Consider the following 18847-nt stretch of genomic DNA (forward strand, 5'->3'; position numbering starts at 1 on the left):
CGAAAACAACCAAACCACTCATTAGAAATGATATATGAACCCGGATGTTTCTAGCAGCACTACTGACTATAGCCAAAACATGGAAGCAACCCTAGTGCCCATCCACAGACCAACAGATAAAGAGGAGGTGGGATACATACACACACATACACACACACACAAAGAGGTGACAGCCGCCATCCAGAAAAGTTCACACTGGGCAGAGGGTTGTCATAAACTAGCACGGACACTAGGGACCAAACCCTGTGGTCAAAAGAGAGTTAACAATTACTCTATTGGGGAGGGGAAGGGGCAGTGGTAGGGTGCCTGGGAAAGGATGCCTCTTTAGAGAAAAGTGCTGACCATTGGGTTTGAAGGGAAATTGGGGTGTGTGGGTGGGGTAGAGCTGCTTAAGGGTGCCCTCCCTAGAGAAAACCTAAGCAGCAGTCGGGCTGTCTGAAAGCACACTCTATTTCAAGATGCTTTTCTGTGCCAGGGTGAGCTTCCTTCCCAGGGTTCTAGTCAGCCATGGATGCAAAATTCTGCAATGCAGCGTGCATCCAAAACGCATCTGGCCCTTGTGATGCTTGTCGGGTGGGCAATGTACACACAGGCGTCATCAGAAGACTCTGTCGTGGTCCCCAGCCTGGTGTGGAGGATTGGTGGCTGGGCCTGGGGGAGGGGCAGTTCATTCCAACATCAGGCATCTCCGGACCTTGCGACGTGGACCGTGAGGGCGTTGGGGGCACTCGTGGGGACCCGAACAAGGAGAGGGAGGTAGAGGTTGGAGTGGTAAGTCAGGGAAGGGCTCTGGAAGGTGCAAGTCCAGGTTGTTGTCGTGGTGAGGAGAGCCTCTCTCTGGACTGGGGTTGGGTGCCCGAGGCCAGGGCTCTGGGAGGAAGCCCTGCACGTCGGGGCCCGACACCCTTGTGGCGGGACTGCAGAGCCCAGCGTCGCAGCCGGCTTCAGCATCCATCCCAGGCTGCGGGAACTCAGCGTCCGCATCCGCGTCCTCCTCCTTGGCCTCTTCGTGGCAGGCGATCTCTGGGACAGCTGCGCACAAGAATCCCGGCTCCAGGGCCATGTACTCCCCGGGAGCGCTCAGGAAAGCGGCCCGTTCCAGGCCCTGTACCCACGGAACTTCCACACCCGAGCCCAGGAGACCCTCGTGGACCAGCAGGAGGATGTGATCTCTGAGAGACACTTGCCTCATGGACGTGGGCTCGGCCTCCAACAGCACTTCGACATGGTCCAGGGGCAGGTGCAGGGCACAGCCGGCGGACAGGACCAGCACGGAGGTGAGCGTGCTCACAGCTGGGGACTCGGGCACGTTGTCCAGGCTGGGAGCCACCTCGGACTCGGACTTGGACTCCGGGCCCGCGGGCTACTCCGTTCGGCGGCGCTTGGCAGGGCCGGGTCCTCCGGCCTGCGGTCCCCACCGGGCCGCACGGGACGCGCTGGGGCTGCGGGGCCGGCTGCCCATCTCCTCGACCGACGGACGGCGCTCCCGGGGCCTGGCAGAGGGCGAGGAGGCGCTCGGTCCTGCACGCCGTGACGCGTTTCCACGACGGGTGAGGCAAGCCGAGGCGGGCCGGGTGGGGCCCAGAAACGGCGCGATGCAGGGCTAGTCCTCGGAGCTCTGGGGCCGCCTCCCAGGAGTCCCACAGTGCAGGCTGCCAGGAGAGCCGCGTCCGGCACCTCAGCTCCCTGCTCACCGAAGCCCGCTCCTCGACACACCCACAAGCCATGGCCAAAGCTGTTGCAAGTGAGACCAGTGCAGCTAGGGACGCAACTAATACATCCTCACGTCAGGCTCCGCCCCCTCCGAGGCTCCGCCCCTGTAGAAGTCGTGGTAGCCCAGCCTTGTGATAGACAGCCCTGGCTCTGTGGGGGGAAGAGTTCACTGTAGGGAACTACTCTTAGAGGCCTGCAGGGGGCTCCCCGAACCATCCTGCCCCTCTAGGGCTAGGCTTCCAGGGTCCAGTGTAGGTCCCTCCTCCCGCGGAAGCCCCGCCCCGGACGCATCCTGGCCTCTTTTCTTTGGGTCCCATACTGGGGGTGAGTCTGGGATGGCATCCTTAAAGTCTCCCTGGGCCAAAGCTGTCAAGGACGCTCAGATCCGCCCAGCGGTCTTGAAAGGGAAAGCAGTCTTAGGAGTAAGGCTCTTAATAGCAGCCGCTGCATGATCAACTTCTATTGATATATCTATCCCTTGAGCACAACGATGGTCATGGTGATACTTGCATCAACTGAACCACGAGTTCACTTTCTCTAATGGGACCTAAACTACACCTGAGAGGTGTAGTTGTTGTAGCCCATGGACACGTGATGAAAACGTCATGAAGAAGGACCAACCAATTTGCCCAGGAGGCCGGAACTAGCAGAGCTGGGTCTGACGCGTCAGACTCCCCTCCAGAAGATGCAGGCGGCAGCACCTCTGATCTGGGTGTCACTTGAGACGCACGTCTACGCCGTGGATCCTGGCGGCCAAGGGAAGGTGTAGCTAAGCTTCCTCTCCAGTATTAACAGGGGAAAACACTCCACGCTGATTTCGGAATGCGGAATCCTTGCGCATGGTGGCAGAGGACCGAGGAACCCTTCCGTCCAGCCTCGTCCTTTAAGCACGCGGTTGCTCACTCTGTCCCTTTTGATACGACAGAGTCTCCTGTATACTCTCATTCTTAGGGCCTCATCGCATTCCTTTCCACACAATTCCATTTCAATCAGGCCTCTCTCCATGGGCATTTAACCTAGTGGTCTGTGACTTGGCCGGCACTGGCATCCTCTGGCCAATTGGTGTAAAACTGCAGATTCTTGACCACATCCCAGACCAACTGGTCAGAATTCCTAGAGCCATGGGCCTTGGAATTCTCTGGAAGCAGCTCCACAAAAGATTCTGTTTGATGCCAAAGTGGAAAACCAAGCCACTAGTTTTCATTCAGCATTTGAGGGGTTCATGTACAAGGGCGGCTGGTGCTTGAGGTCAGGGCCCTGCTGGGTGGTGACAAAGGCACCAAGGGAACTCAAACTTCGTGGGCCTGCCTTCAGGGGTTTTCCCTGCACTAATGGCCAGCCTCCGCTCTCATGGCTTGAATTCCGGTGTCCCTGGCCAAAGGCCAACCATTTCCCCTGAGCTGGCCACTCCCGTCTGGGCGCTGGCAGGGCAAACACGCTTGCAGGCACGCACGCGCACAGGCTCTACACCAGCGCTGGGTGGGGGGGGGCAGGGGAGGGGCCTCCCTGGAGCCAGAGTTCCCGTGGGGTAAATGTGGACGCTACAGTCTCCAAACTCTATGCTCCCAGGTGATGGGAGCAGCCGCTGTTATCCTGCTGTTGGGACAGAGGGCACTGGGAGGTGGGGAAGAGGAGTCTGGGGCGAGGGAAAGCGGGGCCGTGGGGCCAGTGGGCCAGGGGTCGGGGTTGGGGTGTGACGGCGGAACATCTGCTTTAGCCCTGGAGAATTCTGAAGGCAACCGTTGAATGTCCCACGCCTCTCACCTCCCGCTCGGGCAATAATGGGGGTTCCATTCTGGAGGCTGAGGGTGGACATGCCAGGTTGCAAGCGACAGAAGGACGACCTGAAAGCTGGCCAGGACACAGGCAGGGGTTCGGGGCTCTGGCCTGGCCAGGAATGGGGCCCTGAATGCAGTGGCTCTGGTCCCTGCCCGGTGCCACCTCCGGTGGGCTGCTCTCCTGAACTCAGTACTTTCACATCCTGGCTCATCATTGTCCTGGGCCCCAGGAATCCTCACGGTGAGCTCCCCACCTAAGGGAATGTGGTCCTGTCCCAAGATAAAGCCAGTCGGCAGGGGGAGAGGGGAAACAACTCCCTCCAGTTAATAACGGCCATTGATGACAAACCCACAGCAAACATCAGACTCAAAGGGTAACCGCTCAAAGCCTTTCCTCTCACCTTCCCCAACCAGATAAGGATGCCCCTCTCACCACTCCTATTTGACAGAATATCGCAAGTCCGAGCCCCAGCAATCAGGCCAAAACGAGAAAGAAAAGGCATCCACATTGGAAGCAAAGAAGTGAAACTGTCACTATTTGCACACGACATGATCCTTTAGAGAGAAAACCCTAAAGTCTCCACCCCAAAACTATTATCACTAACAAATGAATTCCACAAAGTTACAGCCTACAAGATTCATACACAGAAACCTGGTGCTTTTCTCTACACTAGGAAGGAATTCTCCGAAGTAAAAAGGAAATCGTGAGAAAAAGACTCCCATCTCAAATTGCATCGAAAGGAATTCAACACCTCGGGATACACTTAACCAATGAGGTGAAAGACCTATATTCTGAAAACTGTAAAACACTGACGAAGACAATGGAAGCTGATATATAGAAATGGAAAGAGATCCTGTGCTCTGGGATTGCAAGGATGAAGATTGTTCAAATGGCCATACTACCTGAAGCAATCTACAGACTGAAGGCAATCCCTAGCAAAATACCCATGACGTCTTCCTTAGAACTAGTACAAATATTCCTACAATTTGTAGGGAGGCACACAAGACCCAGCATAGACCCAGCATGGCCAAAGCAAAGAAGACGGCTGGAGCTACCATGCTCCCAGGCTTCAGATCAAACTACAAAGCTACAGAAATCAAAACAGTCTTCTACTGGCACAGAAACAGACACAGAACTCAATGGTAACAGACAGAGAGCCCAGAAATGGGCCCAGAAGTAAACCCAGGCAGCTACAGTCAATGAGTCGATGACATAGGAGGCACGAGTACACAACTGACAACAGACAGTCTCTTCCACAAGTGGTGCAGGCAAAACTGGACAGCTACATGGAAAACAATGAGACTAGAACATTTCTACACACCTTCCACAAACCTGAACTCAAAATGGGTGAAAGACCTAAAGGTGAGACCTGAATCCCTAAAACTCCTCGATGAGACACTGGCAGAACACTCTTGGACATAAATCGTAGCACTCTCTTTGGCAAGGGCTCTGTCTCCTCAGGCAAAAGTCATCTAAGCAAACCTAAACACACGGGACCTAGTTGAACTTCAAAGCTTTCGCACAGCAAAGGAGACCATCGACAAAACGAAAAGGCAACCTAAAAATGGGACACAATATCTGCATGTGAAATGACCGACAAGGGGTGAATCCAAATGTATAAACAGCTCATACAGCTCCATAGGAGGAAAACCAACCAACCAACCAACCAACCAACCAACAACCCAATCGAAACATAGGCAGAACATTGGAATACACTTCTTTTTCCAAAGATGACAGGCAGATGGCTATCAGGCACCTGAAAAGATGCTCCACATCGCTAATCATTAGAGAAATGCAAATCCAAACAGCCATGACATATCACCTCACACCTGTCACAGTGGCTAGCATCCAACAGGCTCCAAATAAGAAATCTTCGCAAGGAGGTGGAGAATAGGGAAGCCCCGTACATTGTTAGTGGGAATGGCAATTGGGGCAGCCACTATGCAGAACAGCATAAAGTTTCCTCAAAACATACAAACTGAAACACCACGTCATCCAGCTTTTCCACTCCTAAACATATATATCCTGAAAACACTCACGGGAAAAGATACATGTACCTGTATGTTATAGCATCATCACTGACAGTAGTCAAAGCATAGAAGCAACCCTAGCGCCCATCCACAGACTGATAGGTAAAAAGAATTGGGATACACACACACTCACACACACACACACACACACACTCCCTCAATGGAATAATACTCAGTCCTAACTAAAACTCAAACTCTGCCATTTGCAGCAATGTAGATGGACCTAGGCAATATTATCCTTTGTGGTAGTAGCGAGACAGCAAAGACAAACAATGAATGTTATCAGTTACATGGGGGATGTAAAAAATAATGCAAACTAATACATATGCAACACTGAAACAGACCTACAGCCCTAAAAACAAACTTGTGGTTACCAAATGAGACAAGAAGAGAGACAGGACAAATTAGGTATGAGATTAACAGATAAAAACTATTATACATAAAAAATAACCAAAAAGCATTTACTGTATAGCACAGGGAATTATACCTACTATCTTGCAATAACCCATAATGTAATATAGTGGAAGAAGAATTCACTATGTTGTTCTCCTGAAACTCACTCAATATTGGAAATCAAACTATGCTTCAATTAAAATGTTTTTGAAAAAACAAGGAACCAGGGATCAAGATGGCAGATTAGTAGGAGGACATGGAGTTCACCTCTCCCCAAAAATGCATCAAGAATACATCTACAGGGACTTCCCTGGCAATCCAGTGGTTAAGACTCCATGCTTCCCCTGCAGGGGCCACAGGTTCTATCCTTGGTCGGGAAACTAAGATCCTGCATGCAGTGCAGCCAAAACAAACAAACAAAAAGAACAAAAGAATACGTCTACAAATGGAACAGTTCTCACAGAGCACAAGTTGAACGCTAGCAGAGGACCCTGGACACCTAAAAGGACAAGGAAAAGCCCTGTAATACCAGTTAGGATGAAAGAAAGAAGAAGGGGAAAGGAAGAGGAGAGGAAGCGGGATGGGAGCTGCACCCCTGGCATGGGAGTTGAAGGAGAGGAGAGGTTCCTACAGTCAGTGAAGCCCCCTCACCAGTGGAGTTGGGACAGAAGGGGTGCTTCGGGGGCTGTCGGAGGACAGCAGAGCAACCGATCTGTGTCAGGCAAGACAGAATGAGACCTACACAAATGGTCTGTGCCAGAGCCCTTCGTGCCCCATCCTGAGATGTGTGTCCAATGCTGCAGATGGAGCTGGGTGCTGGAGCACGGAGTCTGGAAAGCAAACCTGGGGAGAGGACTGCTGTTGGCTGGGAGGAGACAGCCTGAGGAAAGGAGAGTGAGGAAATCCACAACCTGGAATGCTTGAGGAGGAAACCCCGACTGTCATGGAAGTGAAGTGCCATTGTTGGGTGCCACGCAAGAGGAGGGGCTGCCATTGCAACCTTCTCCCTATGCTCCAGCCCCTGCCTTCCTTGGCACTAAGAAGAGCCCCTGCTGGGGTCAGCTCTCTCACACCCACAGCCACGAGCTAACCTGCATGCCCCGTCCCCACCAGGGCTGCTACGACCCCAGCCACCACCACCTCCGCACCCCCTCCTTGCCAGAGCAGACTTGTGTGCTCCGGGACAGCCTCGGGAGCAGACCTCTGTGGGTGGCCCACACACAGAGGTGGGGCTGAAACCACAGCTGAGCCCCAGGGACCATGCAACTAAGGATGAAAAGCTGAATTCTCTCCTTGCAGCTGCACAAACTGTGAATTGACACCCCCATGACTGGCTTTGTAAACTCAGCAGCTAGAAAACATCTGAATGGACAGCAAGTGCTCCCGCAGCCAAGACGGGTCTAGCTTTAGCAGCTGTAGACTTTGTGGGCACATCCACGTGGGGTTGGGCCAGGCCAGCGTCTGAGCTGCCCCCATAGTGCCCACAGCAGGTCCAGATCCATGATTACTACAACCCTGGGTCCTGACTTCAGTGGATCTACCCTGGTGGCATGGTGAAAACAATGTCTGAGACACCAGGGCCAATTGCTGGCATACCCACAGTTAAGGTGGGGCCGAGAGCAGTGCCAACAGTAGTGTAATCTGAGAGCTCGCACAATGCATGAATGGTGACACAACAGAGCACACCCACTGGTGAACAGCTCCAGAGGAGGAATACTCAGTGGCTTCCCTCACAGTGGGCATGCTCCACTACCACCTACCTCACACCACAGATCAGAAACACAGCTAAGAAACAGATCTGCGGGCCTCTACTCCAACAACTAGTGAGCAGACCCCACCTCTGACATGGCAGTGACAAACACAGAGCAAAGGGGAGGCCCTGCTCAATATCCAGTTCAGGCTCTGGTCACCAGGACATTAGTCACACCTCCTATAAAGGGGATAATGGCCAGCATACACTGAGGAAACAGGTGGCAGAAATCTATACTAAAAACAACCCACACACTGAAAAACATTAAAACCACACAGCCTATACAGGGATGTTCCCACATAAAATAGCCCTCCAAGACAGTCTGAGGGTCTGGCATTGGACGGAAGAACCCCAGAGCACTTAGCTTTGAAGGCCAGCAGGGTGTGAGTGCAGGAACTCCACAGGGCTGAGGGAAACAGAGATGCACTCTTGGAGGGTGCACACAAGGTCTCACGTGCACTGGGACCCAGCACAAAGGAGTACCTCCATAGGAACCTTGGCTACACCTACCTACAGCTCTTGGAGGGTCTCCTGGGGAGGCAAAGTTCCACTATAGCTCACTGTGGGGGCAAGGACACTGGTAGCGGAAGCCCCAGGGAATACTGATTGGAATGAGCTCTCCCAGAGGTCCATATTTCAGTACCTAGACCAGGCCCCACCCAACAACCTGTAGGTTCCAGTGCTGCAAAGCCTCAGACCAAACAACCACCAGGACAGAAACACAGCCCCACCCATCAGAAGACAGGCTGCCTAAAGATGTACTAAGCTTATAGCCACCTCAAAACACACCCCTTGACACGGCCCTGCCCATCAGAGGAACAAGACCCAGCTCCACCCACCAGAGAGCAGGCACCAGTCCATCCCACCAGAAAGCCTGCAGAAGCCCCTGGACCAACCTCACCCATCAGGGGGCAGACACCAGAAGCAAGAGGAACTACGACCCTGCAGCTTGTGGAAAGGAGACCACAAACACAAAAAGACAAAATGAGAAAACAGAGGAGTATGCTGAAAACGAAGGAACAAGATAAAAACCCACAAGAACAACTGAAGAGATAGGCAATCCACCTGAAAGATAATTCAGAGTAATGATAGTAAAGATGATCCAAAATCATCAAAAGAATGGAGGCACAGATGTAGAAGATAAAGAAATGTTTAACAAGGAGAGAGAAGACTTAAAGAACAAACAATCAGAGATGAATACAATAACTGAAGTAAAAAATACACTAGAAGGAATCAATAGCAGAATAACTGAGGCAGAAGTACGAATAAGTGACCTGGAAGACAGAGTGGTGGAAATCACTGCCACAGAACAGAATAAAGAAAAAAGAATGAAAAGAAATGAGGACAGTCACAGAGACCTCTGGAACAATATTAAATGCACCAACATTTGCATTATAGGGGTCCCAGAAGGAGAAGAGAAAGAGAAAGGGCCTGAGAAAATATTTGAACATATTATAACCAAAAATTTCCCTAACAGGAGAAAGAAAACACTCACTCAAGTCCAGGAAGTGAAGAGAATCCCATACAGGATGAACCCAAGGAGGAACGCAGTGAGACATGTATTAATCAAACAGACAAAAATTAAATACAATGAAAAAATATCAAAAGCAACAAGGGAAAGCAACAAATAACATACAAGGGAATCCCCATAAGGTTATCGGCTGATTTTTCAGCAGAAACTCTGCAGGCCAGAAGGGAATGGTACGAAATATTTCAAGTGATGAAAGGGAAAAACCTACAACCAAGAATACTCTACCCAGCAAGGTTCTCATTCAAATTCAACAGGGAAATCAAAAGTTTTACAGACAAGCAAAAGCTAAAAGAATTCAGCACTACCAAACGAGCTTTACAACAAATGCTAAAGGAACTTCTCCAGGCATGAAAGAGACCAGCAATTTAAAACAACCTTGTACATGTATTGACTACTATAACAAAACTTAATGGGAACAGCAAACCAAAAAACTATAGTAGATACACACACAAAAAAGAAAAAGTGGACTTCCTTGTGGCACAGTGGTTAAGAATCTGCCTGCCAGTGCAGGGGACACGGGTTCGAGCCCTGGTCTGGGAAGAACCCACGTGCCATGGAGCAACTAAGCCCATGCACCACAACTACTGAGCCTGCACTCTAGACCCCACGAGCCACAACTACTGAGCCCATGTGCCACAACTACTGAAGCCCACATGCCTAGAGCCTGTGTTCCCCAACAAGAGAAGCCACCACAATGAGAAGCTGGCACACTGCAATGAAGAGTAGCCTGTGCTCACCACAACTAGAGAAAGCCCACGCTCAGCAACAAACACACAACACAGCAATAAATAAATAAATAAATTTATTTTTAAAAAAAGAAAAAGCAACCCAAACACAACACTAAAGATGGTCATCCAACCACAAGAGAGGAGAAAAAAAGAGGAAGGGAAGAAAAAAGACCTCCAAAAACAAACCTGAACAATTAAGAAAATGGCAATAGGAACATACATAGTGGTAATTACCTTAAATGTAACTGTATTAAACCCTCCAACCAAAAGATATAAACTAGCTGAACGGATACAAAAACAAGACCTGTATATATGCTGCTTACAAGAAGACCCAATTCATACCTAGGGATGCATACAGACTGAAAGTGATGAGATGGAAAAAGGTATTCCATGCAAATGGAAATCAAAAGAAAGCTGGAGTAGCAATACTCATATCAGACAAAATAGACTTTAAACACTGTTACAAGAGAGAAGAAAGAACAATACATAATGATCAAGGAATCAATCCAAGCAGAAGATATAACAATTGTAAATATATATGGACCCAACATAGGAGCACCTCAATATATAAGGCAAATGCTACCAGCCATAAAAGGGGAAATTGATGGTAACACAATAATAGTGGAAGATTTTAACACCCCCACTTACCCCAATGGACAGATCATCAAGACAGAAAATTAATAAGGAAACACAAGCCATAAATGACACATCAGAACAGATAGACTTAACTGATATCTATAGGACATTCCATCCAAAAGCAGCAGAATACACATTCTTCACCAGTGTACATGGAACATTCTACAGGATAGATGACATCCTGGGCCACAAATCAAGCCTCGGTAAATTTAAGAAACTTGAAATCATATCAAGTATCTTTTCTGACCATAATGCTATGAGATTAGATATCAATTACAGGGGGAAAAAATGGAAAAAACAAAACACAGGGAATTCCCTGGTGGTCCAGTGGTTAAGAATCTGCCTGCCAATGCAGGGGACATGGGTTTGAGACCTGGTCTGGGAAGATCCCACATGCCACAGAGCAACTAAGCCCGTGTGCCACAACTACTGAGCCTGTGCTATAGAGCCCGCAAGCCACAACTACTGAGCCCGCATGCCACAACTACTGAAGCCCGTGTGCCTAGAGCCCATACTCCGCAACAAGAGAAGCCACCGCAATGGCAACCTAAATGCCCATCGACAGACAAATGGATAAAGAAGATATGGTACATATATACAATGGAATATTACTCAGCCAGAAAAAGGAACAAAATTGGGTCATTTGTAGAGACGTGGATGGATCTAGAGACTGTCATACAGAGTGAATAAGTCAGAAAGAGAAAAACAAATATCGTATATTAACGCATACATGTGGAACCTAGAAAATGATACAGATGAACCAGTTTGCCGAGCAGAAATTGAGACACAGAAGTAGAGAAAAAACATATGGACACCAAGGAGGGAAAGTGGCAGGGGGTGGGGGTTGTGGTGTGATGAATTGGGAGATTGGGATTGACATGTATTCATTGATGTGTATAAAATGGGTGACTAATGAGAAAAAAAAATATTTGATAATGGAATGGACTTGGAATCTTTGATCACCTACGACAGTTCCTTGAACTTTGTAGGTGTCTAAAATAATATTCAATAATTCTTTGCCAACTTTTGATCTTAATGAACTAAATAAGGCTTTTGTCTTAGCTTTCTTAATAAGTTATAACACAGAGAAAAGTGCATAAGTCATAAGTTTAACTATAAACGTATGACTTATGTGAGTTATCTGAACTCCCACTAGTATAACCACTACTCAGATCAAGAAACAGAACTTTCCCAGCACCTCGGAAGCCTTCCTTATACCATTTCCTGGTCATGACCCCTGCTTTCTGCCCCCAAAGTAACAATTATCTTCACCATAAATTTGTTTTGCCCAGTTTTGAATTTTTTAAAAAGAAACCATACAATGTATATCATTTTATGTCTGCCTTGTTTTACTGAATATTGCTCATGAGTTTTATTTCTGTTGTTGCTTGTAGCAGTGTTCACTTATTTTTATTGTCGTCTATATTTTATTATATAAATGCAAAATATATTCTAATGTTAAAAAAATTAAAATAAAAAAATTAAAATTAAAAAAAAATAATAAAATTTTTAAAAAAAGAGAAGCCCACACACTGCAACCAAGAGTAGCCCCCACTTGCTGCAACAAGAGAAAGCCCGCATGCAGCAACGAAGACCCAACAAAGCCAAAAATAAACAAATAAATTTATTAAAAAAACAAAACAAAACACATGGAGGCTAAACAATATGTTACTAAACAACCAGTGGATCACTGAAGAAATCAAAGAGGAAACACAAACATTCCTACAGACAAATGACAATGAAAACATGACAATCCAAAATCTATGGGACACAGTCAAAGCAGTTCTAAGAGGGAAGTTTATAGCAATACAATCTTACCTCAGGAAACAAGAAAAATCTCGAATAAAAAACCTAACCTTACACCTGAAGCAACTAGAGAAAGAAAAACAAAGAAAACCTAAAGTTAGTTGAAGGAAAGAAATCATAAAGATCAGATCAGAAATAAATGAAAAAGAAATGAAGAAAATGATAGCAAAGATCAATAAAACTAAAAGCTGGTTCTTTGATAAGATAAACAAAATCGATAAACCATTGGCCAGACTCATGAAGAAAAAAAGGGAGAAGACTCAAATCAATAGAATTAGAAAAGAAAAAGCAGAAGTAACAACTGACACTGCAGAAATACAAAGGATCATGAAAGATTACTACAAGCAACTATATGCCAATAAAATGGACAACCTGGAAGAAATGAACAAATTCTTAGAAATGCACAACCTTCCAATACTGAACCAGGAAGAAATAGAAAATAGAAAAAGACCAATCACAAGCACTGAAATTGAAACTGTGATTTAAAATCTTCCAACAAACAAAAGCCCAGGACCAGATGGCTTCACAGGCGAATTCTATCAAACATTCAGAGAAGAGCTAACACATATCCTTCTCAAACTCTTCCAAAATACAGCAGAGGAACACTCCCAAACTCATTCTATGAGACCATCATCACCTTGATACCAAAACCAGACAAAGATGTCACAAAGAAAGAAAACTACAGGCCAATATCACTGATGGACAAAGATGCAAAAAACCTCAACAAAATTCTAGCAAACTGAATCCAACAGCACATTAAAAGGATCATACACCATGATCAAGTGGGGTTTATCCCTGGAATGCAAGGATACCTCAACATACGCAAATCAATCAGTATGATAAACCATACTAACAAATGGAAGGATAAAAACCACATGATCATCTCAATAGATGCAGAAAAAGCTTTTGACAAAATTCAACACCCATTTATGATAAAAACTCTCCAGAAAGTAGGCATAGAGGGAACTTACCTCAACATAATAAAGGGCATATATGACAAACCCACAGCCAACATCGTTCTCAACGGTGAAAAACTGAAACCATTTCCACTAAGAACAGGAACAAGACAAGGTTGTCCACTCTCACCACTATTATTCAACATAGTTTTGGAAGTTTTAGCCACAGCAATCAGAGAAGAAAAAGAAATAAAAGGAATCCAAATCGGAAAAAAAGAAGTAAAACTGTCACTGTTTGAAGATGACATGATACTATACACAGAGAACCCTAAAGATGCTATCAGAAAACTACTAGAGCTAATGAATGAATTTGGTAAAGTAGCAGGATACAAAATTAATGCACAGAAATATCCTGCATTCCTATACACTAATGATGAAAAATCTGAAAGAGAAATTAAGGAAACAATCCCACTTACCATTGCAACAAAAAGAATAAAATATCTAGGAATAAACCTACCTAAGGAGACAAAAGACCTGTATGCAGAAAACTATAAGACACTGATGAAAGAAATTAAAGATGATACAAACAGATGGAGACATATACCATGTTCTTGTACTGGAAGAATCAACATTGTGAAAATGACTCTACTACCCAAAGCAATCTACAGATTCAGTGCAAACCCTATCAAAGTACCACCGGCATTTTTCACAGAACTAAAACAAAAAATTGCACAATTTGTATGGAAACTCAAAAGACCCCGAATAGCCAAAGCAATCTTGAGAAAGAAAAACGGAGCTGGAGGAATCAGGGTCCCGGACTTCAGACTATACTACAAAGCTACAATAATCAAGACAGTATGGTACTGGTACAAAAACAGAACTATAGATCAATGGAACAGGATAGAAAGCCCAGAGATAAACCCATGCACATATGGTCACCTAATCTTTGTTAAAGGAGGCAAGAATATACAATGGAAAAAAGACAGCTTCTTCAATAAGCATTTCTCAGAAAACTGGACAGCTACATGTAAAAGAATGAAATTAGAACACTCCCTAACACCACACACAAAAATAAACTCAAAATGGATTAAAGACCTAAATGTAAGGCCAGACACTATAAAACTCTTAGAGGAAAACACAGGCAGAACACCCTATGACATAAATCACAGCAAGATCCTTTTTGACCCACCTCGTAGAGAAATGGAAATAAAAATAAAAATAAACAAATGGGACCTAATGACACTTAAAAGCTTTTGCACAGCAAAGGAAACCATAAACAAGACAAAAAGACAACCCTCAGAGAAAATATTTGCAAACGAAGCAACTGACAAAGGACTAATCTCTAAAATACACAAGCAGCTCATGCAGCTCAATATCAAAATAACAAACAACCCAATCCAAAAGTGGGCAGAAGACCTAAACAGACATTTCTCCAAAGAAGATATACAGATTACCAGCAAACAGATGAAAGGATGCTCAACATCGCTAATCATTAGAGAAATGCAAATCAAAACCACAATGAGATATCACCTCACACCTATCAGAATGGCTATTATCAAAAACACAACAAATAGAGTTTGGCCAAAATGGAAGAATAGAAATACCCTGAGTTCACCTCCTCTTTCGGGCACACCAATATTACAATTTACAGAACACCTGTGGATAAAAAAGATTAGAACCTACTGGAAAAAATCTTCTGCGACTAAAGATATAAAGAAGAAACAACAGTGAGATGAGTAGGAAAGGCTGAGTATTGTATAGTCAAGACACATACCCCTGGGTGGGTGACCCACAAACAGGAGAATAATTACAATTGCAGAGGGTCCCCCCAAACAGTAAGGGGTCTGAACCCACATCAGGCTACCAAGCCTGGGGATCTTGTGCCAGGAAGACAAGCCCCTAGAACATCTGGCTTTAAAGGCCAGCAAGGCTTAAATTTACTAGACACAGAGGGCTGTGGGAAAAAGACACTCCACTCTTAAAGGGTGTACACAAAACCTCACATGCTCAGGGACCCAGATCAGAAGCAGTCATTTGAAAGGAGTCTGGATCAGTCCTACCTGCTGATCTTGGACAGTCTCACAGAGAGGCAAGAGGCAATTGGTGCTCACCCTCAGGGACACAGACACTGGTGGCAGCCATTTTGGGGAGCTCATTCTACCATATAGAGTCTGGTGCTGGCAAGCACCATTTTGGAATCCTACATCTAGCTTATTAGCCTCAGGACCCAGCCCTGCCCACACCCACCAGCCCCTAGGCAACAATACTGGCATGCCTCAGTCCAGACAACTCACTGGTCAGGGACATAGCCCCACCCACCAGGACACAGACTGCCTTAATAACCTCTGAACCCACAGTCGTCCCTGGACATGGCCCTGCACAGCAGAGGGCCCAGGATCAGGCCCCACACACCACTGCACAGGCACTAGATCTAAGACCCCCCAAGGTCCTACAACCAGAGACCTCGGGATGCAGCTCCACAAACAATGGGCAGAACCTGCCCCAGAATTCCCAGCCTTGCCCACCAGTGAGCCTGCTCTAGCCTCAGGACAAGTCTCATCCACCAGTGGGCTGCAACCAGCCCCAGGAAACTGCAGCCCCATAGCCTGAAGACACAGCCCACCCACCAGTAAGCCAGCACCAGCCCTGGGACTGGCTGGGCCCCAGCCCTGCCCACCAGCAAGCCTGCTTTAGCCTTGGGACCAGCCTCACCCACCGTCAAGAGGACACCAGCCCCAGGAAAACTGCAGCCATGCAGCCTGCAGACCCACCCCACCCACCAGCAGGCCAACATAATATTTGGGACACCCCAGGCCCTGCATCCAGTTGTGTCAGGAACCAGCTACACCACTAGTGGCTGGACACCAGCTCTGGGAACCCTGGACTCTGCAACCAGACCTGAGGATCCAGGTCTGCCCACCAATAAGCCAGAACTAGCCCCAGGACCAGGCTTCAGCCACCAGTGAGCAGGCACAAGCCCCAGCATCTCTTGGACCCAAACTCTGACCAATAGTCAGCCAGCATTAGCCTCAGGGCCCACCCCAGGGTTCTGAAGCCTGCCGCCTCATGACCCAGCCTCACCAAGCAGCAGCTGGCAGTCTCTGCACAAGGCAGGGCCTGACAATCAACTGGACCAGGGCAAGCCAAGCCTACCAGTCTACCCTCAGTAACCAGCCCACCACAACAGAAAGGCCTAAGCATCCTACATATAGAACATATAAATCTAGTCACCAGAGGGGAGTGTGTTGTTACATACAAGACATCTCCTACAAAAGGCCACTTCTCCGAGGTCAGGAAATGTAACCAACCTACCAGATACATAGAAATAAAAACAGCAAGTTAGACAAAATGAGGCAACAAGGGAACATGTTTCAAAAGAAGAAACAAGGAAAGAAACCCAGAAGAAGAGCTAAGTAGAGTGGAAATAGCCAATCTACCTGAGAAAGGATTCAAGGTATTGATAATAAAGATGATCAGGGCTTCCCTGGTGGTGCAGTGGTTGAGAATCTGCCTGCTAATGCAGGGGACACGGGTTCGAGCCCTGGTCTGGGAAGATCCCACATGCCGCGGAGCAGCTAGGCCCGTGAGCCACAACTACTGAGCCTGCGCGTCTGGAGCCTGTGCTCCGCAACAAGAGAGGTCACGATAGTGAGAGGCCTGCGCACCGCAATGAAGAGTGGCCCCCACTTGCCGCAGCTAGAGGAAGCCCTCACACAGAAACGAAGACCCAGCACAGCCAAATAAATAAATAAATAATAATTAAAGGTGCTAATAATTTAAAAAAAAAAAAGATGATCAGAGAAGTCAGGAGAAGAATGGACAGAGTGAGAAGTTAGAAGTCTTTAACAAAGAGTTAGAAAATATAAAGAACAACCAAATAGAGATGAAGAATATAATAACTGAAATAAAAAATACACAAGAAGGATTCAACAGTAGACCAAATGAAACAGAGGAACAGATCAGTGAGCTGGAAGACAGAGTAGTTGAAACCATTGAAGATGAAAAGAAAGAAGAAAAAAGAATGAAAAGAAATGAGGGCAGGTTAAGACAATTCTGGGACAACATCAAGTATACTAACATTCACATTATAGGGGTCCTAGAGGAGAAGGGAGTGAGAAAGGGACTGAGAACATATTTGTAGACATAATAGCTGAAAACTTCCCTAACCTGGGAAAGGAAACAGACATCCAAGCTCAGGAAGCACAGAAGTCCCAAATAGGATCAACCCAAAGAAGACCACACCAAGATACATTGTAATTAAAGTGGCAAAAATTAAAGACGAAGAGAGCATCAAAGAAAAAGCAACTAGCTACATAGAAGGTAACTCTCATGAGGTTATCAGTTGACTTTACAGTCCAAACTCTGGGGCCAGAAGGGAGTGGCACGATATATTTAAGATGAGGAAAGGGGAAAACCTATAAACAAGAATACTCTACCCAAGGAGACTCTCATTCAGATTTGATGGAGAGATCAAAAGTTTTATAGACAAGCAAAAGCTAACAGAGTTCAGCACACCAAACCAGCTTTGTGAGAAATGTTAAAGAGACTTCTGTAAGCAAAGAAGAAAAGGCCACAACCAGAAAAATGAAAATTATGAGGAGAAAAAGCTCATCAGTAAAGGTAAAAATACAGTAAAGGTAGTAAATCAACCATGTACAAAGCTAGTAGGAAGGTTGAAAGACAAAAGTAGTAAACTCATCTATATCCACAATAAGCAGTTGAGGGATACACAAAACAATTAGATTTAAAATATGACATCAGAATAAGTAATCATGGGGTAGGAGAGTAAAAATACAAGGTTGTTAAAATGTGTTTGAAATTAAGAGATCAGTAACTTAAAATAACCATACAGATATAGATAGATAGATGAGAGATAGATAGATAGATAGATAGATATAGATATAGATACATAGATTGCTATATATAAACCCCATGGTAACCACAAACCAAAAATCTATAACAGATACACACACAAAAGACACAAAGAAATCCAAACATAACACTGGAGATAGTTATGAAATGACAAAAGAAGAAGAAATAAACAAAAAAGAACTACAAAAACAATGAACAAAATGGCAATAAGCTCACAGATGTAGAAAACAAACTAGTGGTTAGAGGCAAGGGATAAAATAGGGAGTAGGGGATTAAGAGGCGTAAACTACCATGTATAAGATAAATAAGCTACAGGGATATACTGTACAGCAGAGGGAATATAGCCAATATTTCATAATAACTCTAAATGTAGTATAAATTTTAAAAACTGTGAATCACTATATTGTACACCTGAAACTTATATAATACTGTAGATCAACTATACCTCAATTAAAAAAGAAAAAATGGAAATAAGTACAAACATATCAATAATGACTTTAAATGTAAATAGAATAACTGCTCCAATCAAAAGACAGAGAGCAGCTGAATGGATACAAAAACAAGACCAGTTTATATGCTGCCTACAAGAGACTCACTTCAGATGTAAAGACACACAGAGACTGAAAGTAAGCATATGGAAAAAGGTACTCCATGCATATGGAAATCAAAAGAAAGCTGGGATAGCAATACTTACATCAGACAAAATCGACTTT

General features: G+C 45.9%; 1 pseudogene across 1 annotated transcript; it reads right to left on the minus strand.

The window, feature by feature from the left end:
• Positions 1 to 667: 667 nt before the first annotated feature.
• On the minus strand, positions 668 to 1462 carry LOC309629537 (proline-rich protein 23C pseudogene; annotated as a pseudogene). The gene has a single exon. The product of its transcript is annotated as a proline-rich protein 23C pseudogene (transcript).
• Between the last annotated feature and the right edge of the window lie 17385 nt (positions 1463 to 18847).

Source organism: Balaenoptera borealis, assembly GCF_965194805.1.
Source record: "Balaenoptera borealis genome assembly, chromosome: 5".
NCBI lineage: Eukaryota > Metazoa > Chordata > Mammalia > Artiodactyla > Balaenopteridae > Balaenoptera > Balaenoptera borealis.